General features: G+C 28.2%; 1 protein-coding gene across 1 annotated transcript in view; it reads left to right on the top strand.

Annotated features, from left to right (window-relative positions):
• LOC108684932 (metabotropic glutamate receptor 8-like) overlaps positions 1-6,242 on the top strand; it is a gene marked incomplete at its 5' end in the record, with an annotated part of 130,355 nt that overhangs the window by 81,137 nt on the left and 42,976 nt on the right. The gene's annotated exons all lie outside the window — the stretch shown is intronic.

Raw genomic sequence — 6,242 nt, 5'->3', positions numbered from 1 at the left:
ATATATATATATATATCACTGTGAATAATAATTTAATTGTTTGTGTATATTGATCTGCAGATAAGGTACAAAATTTAAAACTTTATTTTTCTTTTTATACTGACAATATATTTATTATAGTTAATCCTTTTATGTGAGTTTTACTTTGAAGATATTTTTTTGCTGTGTTTTGATCGTGTGCAATAAAATTGAATCTGAACGATTATATTATACGACAAGAATTTAGAGTTGTCGAGACTGATCGTGTACGCGTATTAACTCTCGAGTTATTTCAATGCAGTTATATCAAGATAAGAAGACTTGCTTGCGAAAAGCACTGCTGCACAAGTCGTACTGAGAATTTTATTATACATATACTCTTTTATCGTCCTTCTCATTATTTTCTAACGACCCACTTGAGTTTGAACACTACTTTCTTTTCTATTTATCGGTAAAAGCCAAATGTCCTTTTTAGTTCACTTTCTGCCGACATATTTTCACTGTGGACAAAGTCATTCGCAGCATATTTTTATAATTCCCTCCGCTGTGTGATTTACGATTTTATGCAAGGAAGTTCACATACATCATGCGGAAAATACTCCGAAAATATCTAATGGGAATATATCTCTGTGATTTAATATATCTTAATATAATTTCAAAATTCTTACAAGAGATTAACCAATAACATATTACACGTTAGCAAATATACACTAGTAATACTAATTATATATAATTATATTATCATTTTAGTATCATTTTAGTTATGAAGAGAATAAGAGATAGTAATTACACAGATTTTAATTCTTTTTTACATAAATTTCGAAATCAATTTTTTTTACAAATTTGAGAATTGAATCTACAAATAGATTTTATTATCTTTTTTTATAATCTTATTATATTTTCTATTTGTTATATATTCAATAATTAAATTAATTTATCTATTCTATAATTAAAATAAAAATTTTACTATATTTTTTTTTTTTATATATATATATATATATCAATTTTTAAATTCGCTTCTTGGGACAATATTTGTCCCAAATACAAATTGGTTAATAATGTTTATTATTGGAAATAAAAAAAATTAATAAACAGCAATGAGAAAAGCGATGTAATTTGCGACTTGCATTTGATTTAATTTTTCAATTTTGAGCAGATGCATCAATATTAAAATATTATCATTAAACGATCAAACCGAGCTTAAGAAATATTATTATGGTACATTATAACACATTCGAGTTTGCAAATTTTATAATTACAAAATTGTTATAATTATAAACGCGATGGAAATAAAAAACTTAGACCATATGTGTTAATATAATATATTAGGAGAATAGCCGTTTTTTTACTTGTTATTTAACTTAAGTTAATCTTCGCCACTTGGCAAACCTTCGCGCGCATCGCATTCAATTTACATAGCAAACGTAACTCGTTCGTTAGGAATAAAGCGGGTATGGAGCCGCTCGTTGCACTCGATGGTTATGCGACGCTCTTCCTTTGTATGCTATGGGACGCAATTAACCCTTTGTGCCTCGTCCATATTCGTATTATGTCAACTGCTTGCTAGTAAAAAGCAAATTTTAAAATCTATCAATACAAAGGATAGGACAAGATGAAATACCAGCAAACATATTATAATACTATTAATTATAATTATATTACCGTTGTTTTACGAAGAAAAGAAAATAATCAAGAAATAATATTACAATTTTTAATTCTTTTTTAATATAAATTTTGGAATTTTTTTATTGTGAAAATATAACCTGAGAATTAAAGTTATCATCTTTAATGTTCGTATGGATTTTCCAAAAAGGCGCACTTGAACATCTCGGAAAATATAAGTTTTACAGAAAAGTGTTTCAGACAAAAGTTGTAGAGGGTTTAAAAAGATCTATTTCTATCAAACTGATCTTATCAGTTTGACTTTAGATGGCGTCAGATCAAGATCACATCGATTTGTTTTGGAATACCCTACTTTTGATTCAGAATCTAATAATCAATGTCGAGAACTTTCCAAATCATTATAATAAAGTTATTTTTTATTGACTACTTTTTCAATTATAAGGGTCGAAGGTTACCGCTGGCATTAGCATTATGCAAGGTGTTCGACCGATGGCTAAAACTATCGAACACCTTGCCTAATGCCGGCGGTATTATAACTTTCGAACCTTATAACTCAAAAAGTACTTTATGAAAAATAACTTTATTATAGTGTTATATTTATTATAGTATTATAGTTTCAAAAGCTCTTGACACCAGCTATTAAATTCTGGAATAAAAAGTGGGATGTGCCATTTAAAAAATCAATGCTAGTTTGACTCGATCTTGGCTACATCATTCATGATCAAACTGATAACATCAAATAGATTTTTTTAAATCCTATAACTTTTGTCAGAAACATTTTTCTATAAAACTTATATTTTCCAAGATATTCAATGTCCCGATCTTTTTAGGACACTCTATATATAGAAATTTGTAAATCAAAATTCTGTGATAAGAAGGTTTCGAAAAAATTAAGTAAAAAAGTTATGTGTACATTTTTATTTTTTATTTTTTAAGCAACATAATGAGGCTTTAAGTATGACCAATTACAGACTAATTATATAGTGACTTATTTTATAAAATATCCTATTTATTCGGCCGATTGTAGTTTATTCATTCGTTTTGATTCTTTTTCTTGCAGAACGATTCTAATTATTCTAGTCGATTCCGACGGCGAGCTGTGCATTGCATCGCAAATCAGAATAACGCTCATTAGAATTGCAACAAGCCGTTTATTGAATCACTTCATCAAAAATGAAAATCGTCAAGAAAGTTGCGCTGAGATTATTATTAATAAATTTGTTAAGAAATGTAGCGATATATACTTTTTTTTTAGAAGTAAGAAAGAGAGAGAGAAAGAGAGAGAGAGAGAGAGAAGAGAGAAACGAGGGGAGAGTCTTGAAAATTACGTTGAGCATTTTGTGCAGAAAAATTGAGTGTTCTTCAAACATGAATTATTTATTAATAAATCCGGAGATTTGAGATCTTGAAATTATTGCAACTATTATCTTAATTAAGTGTTAATTAATGCTTCATTTAATAAAATCATCGGTTATTTAAAAATCTTTGTGCGCGCATGTAGTATGTGAATGCGTGCGTGCGTGCATGCGTACGTGCGTGTGCGCGCGTGTTTTACTTTTTTCTATTTATTGATTTATATAGATATACTTTATGTAATAGTTGTTACTTTTTAAATTCAATTATTTTTTATTAATTATTAATTAATTAAATCATTTAGGCAGATATTTGTGTTTTGAATTTTAACGATGACAGTGACCACAGTGCGGGAAGTGAAACATTAATTCAAAAGTTCAAAATTAAAATTATAACCTCTAAATTATAACCGAAGGTGTAAATGAATAATTTACGTAGAATTATGTACAACTTATTTATTTAGTTTTCAATTTAACCATATATTTAATATATAATTAATTGCATCAGAAGATAGATATATTGAAATACATTATCCAATAAACTTTTTCATTTTCAAATAGAGCTTATTATTAAATAAATAACGCGTATGAATAAAATTTCATGATTTATAAATTATAATAAAATTAATGATACAAAAATTATAGAAAGTTCTGATAGGAAAGTGACAAACGAAACATATAAATGTTATTTATTACATTGATGAATAGTTATATTTGAGTTTCCATTTACGGAAATTCGTCTCTATTATGGAAATTACAGCGCTGTGTAAATGATATACTAAATATGACTCATGAAACAAAACAATGAGTATATCTAGTAGAGATCTATTTGCTACTGGTAATTAGATATCGACAAATTGTTTGTGACATCAAACATTTTTATTAATCTCAGTGTTCTATATCAAAATTTATTATTATACATTATTACATTAATCTAATTAAAAAATCCTAATTAATAATTATATCTTCGCGCGGCAGTTTATTTGATAAAATGTTTTTTGCATTTGACACATTCAGTTGTAAATTCGACTTTTGAATTTTTAACTTGATGAGATCGATTTAAATATAAAAATTAATTTAATCTAGCTCTAAATGAGCGATGAATTCTAAAAATAATTATTACTGCGTTGATAACAACAGCAATGATTTGTATTTTCGGTATTTTTTCTCAAATAATTCATTATTTTTAGCATGTAGTTTTTAGTAGATAGTTAGGAAATCTTTACAAATTATAGTACATTAATTTTCGCTGCGATAATGTGATAGCACAATGCGAAATATTCACAATATGAAGGTCTCAATGCGAAATTATTCACAATATGAAGATCTCAATGTTTCTGTCGACCTATCAACCTGTTCCTAATATGTCATACACAATCATTAATTTCATTAAGAAACTGTCTTACATCCATTTTACAATGACTAGGGATTACTAGCATTCAAAGTAAATAATATTTGGAATAAGACATTAGCAATTTTTAACAAGAGGTTGAAGATTCATAGAATAGCGTATCAATTATATTATTGTAAGTTTTTATCCACTGAGGATGATTCTGTGAGAATCAAATGTTTGGAAAATTTTTGTATGGCAAATTATGAAAGTAAAAATATAATTGCACTGTCAGCGCGTACTAAACTCGTTGCCCTTTTATAGACACTCTGCTATATCAAATTATAATTATTATTGAGCTTTTGGAAATTTAGTTTGAATTTTTATTTAATATAGTTTAAATTTTAAAAACGCCTTTTGTGTAATTGCATGAAACTGAAATACCCTTTTTTAACAAAAATGCGTCGAAGTGTAAATAGATTTTTAGTTTATTAAACAAACATGTTTTCAAATATTTACGCTACAGAGATATAATTTAAGAAATTTTAATATCTTAGCAAAAATGGGAAAAAATGGATCATTTTGTCACTTTAGATTGAAAATTTACCCTGGATGATCCTATTTGGATGTCAGATTCGTATTCAGCAACTCAAAATGCATAAGAATAGCTAGGTCTCCACTCCAGCACATTTTTTTGGGGATCTATGCGCACAGGCCTACACACATGTGTGTATGTGTAATTTTAATGAGTAATTTTAACAATAGAATCGTCATTTTTAATATTTCGTTCGATAGTATGCTTTGAGATATTGAATTATTTAAATGTTCTTATATCAGCTAGGAATACCCCGAGTATCTCATATTACGACTTTCATGCCTTGCGGTTTCACGATCATCAAATCTAATCTTTATAGTTAAACAAATCATTCTATCACGTGTTTTCCTATGAATACAATCTTACTCTATCACTGCATGTAGACTTTATTACCCAATATTTATTTTTATATGATAAAACAAGATTTAAAGATTTATTAACCTCAATAAAATTTGGCAACATTCAATTTCATGAATGTTTTTTTGCAATGACTATACATATGATCTAATAATGAATTTTCTACTAAACAGGTTTTCACACTAAGAGTAAAAAGTTCATGATAGAATCAAACACATATGCTTATTATTAGTTTAGCAAAAACTCCGCTATCTCATATTAAAAACCTATTTCATAATAGGCGACTTTACCCTATATTTTCACTTTGACTAAAGAGAATCACGACGGAACATAAAAACTTCTCTCTCTATATTGTCTCCATGCATGTCTTTTTTATTATTTCACAATTTTCGTGTCGTCGACCTGACCCAAGTAAAATCTCGATCGATTCTTGTAATTTACGTCACGTCAATAGTCTTGCAACAGTAACTATTGAAACTAAATGGATGCAAATTAATACGGGAAGTAATGCGAGTGCGGTTTCGCATGCTATTGTCGGTTTTCGCGCATATTCCGAGGCTGTAGGTACGAGAGATAAGGACGCGTGATAATGACAATAACATCCGTTAAGGAACAATGTTATCACCAGGAAACTATCTCGGCAAAGTATATGTCCTTTGTGCAAAAATAGAATTATCCATTGCAACCTTGCAACTAAAGAAATCTGAGGGCGAGGGAGAGAGAGTGACACAGACTTAGCCACTTTCAACAGGCATGAGATTATTAGATTTTCTTTGTTGCCTACACACAAATACTGCAAAGTTACTCTCTTCGTATCTACGACGAGAAACATCGCGTATCAAATGACGCGGATATTAACCTTCATATATGTACCTATCTCTGCACAGTTTTATATGAATTATCTGTCAAATGAATGTCGTAATATAAAAAAATAGTTTTAAATTAAAACAATAATATTATATTAAGTCTAATATTATTTTATTCTATTTTATTATTTTATTATTTA

Source organism: Atta colombica, unplaced genomic scaffold (assembly GCF_001594045.1).
Source record: "Atta colombica isolate Treedump-2 unplaced genomic scaffold, Acol1.0 scaffold141, whole genome shotgun sequence".
Classification (NCBI taxonomy): domain Eukaryota; kingdom Metazoa; phylum Arthropoda; class Insecta; order Hymenoptera; family Formicidae; genus Atta; species Atta colombica.
This window is presented reverse-complemented; position numbering and strand designations above follow the sequence as displayed.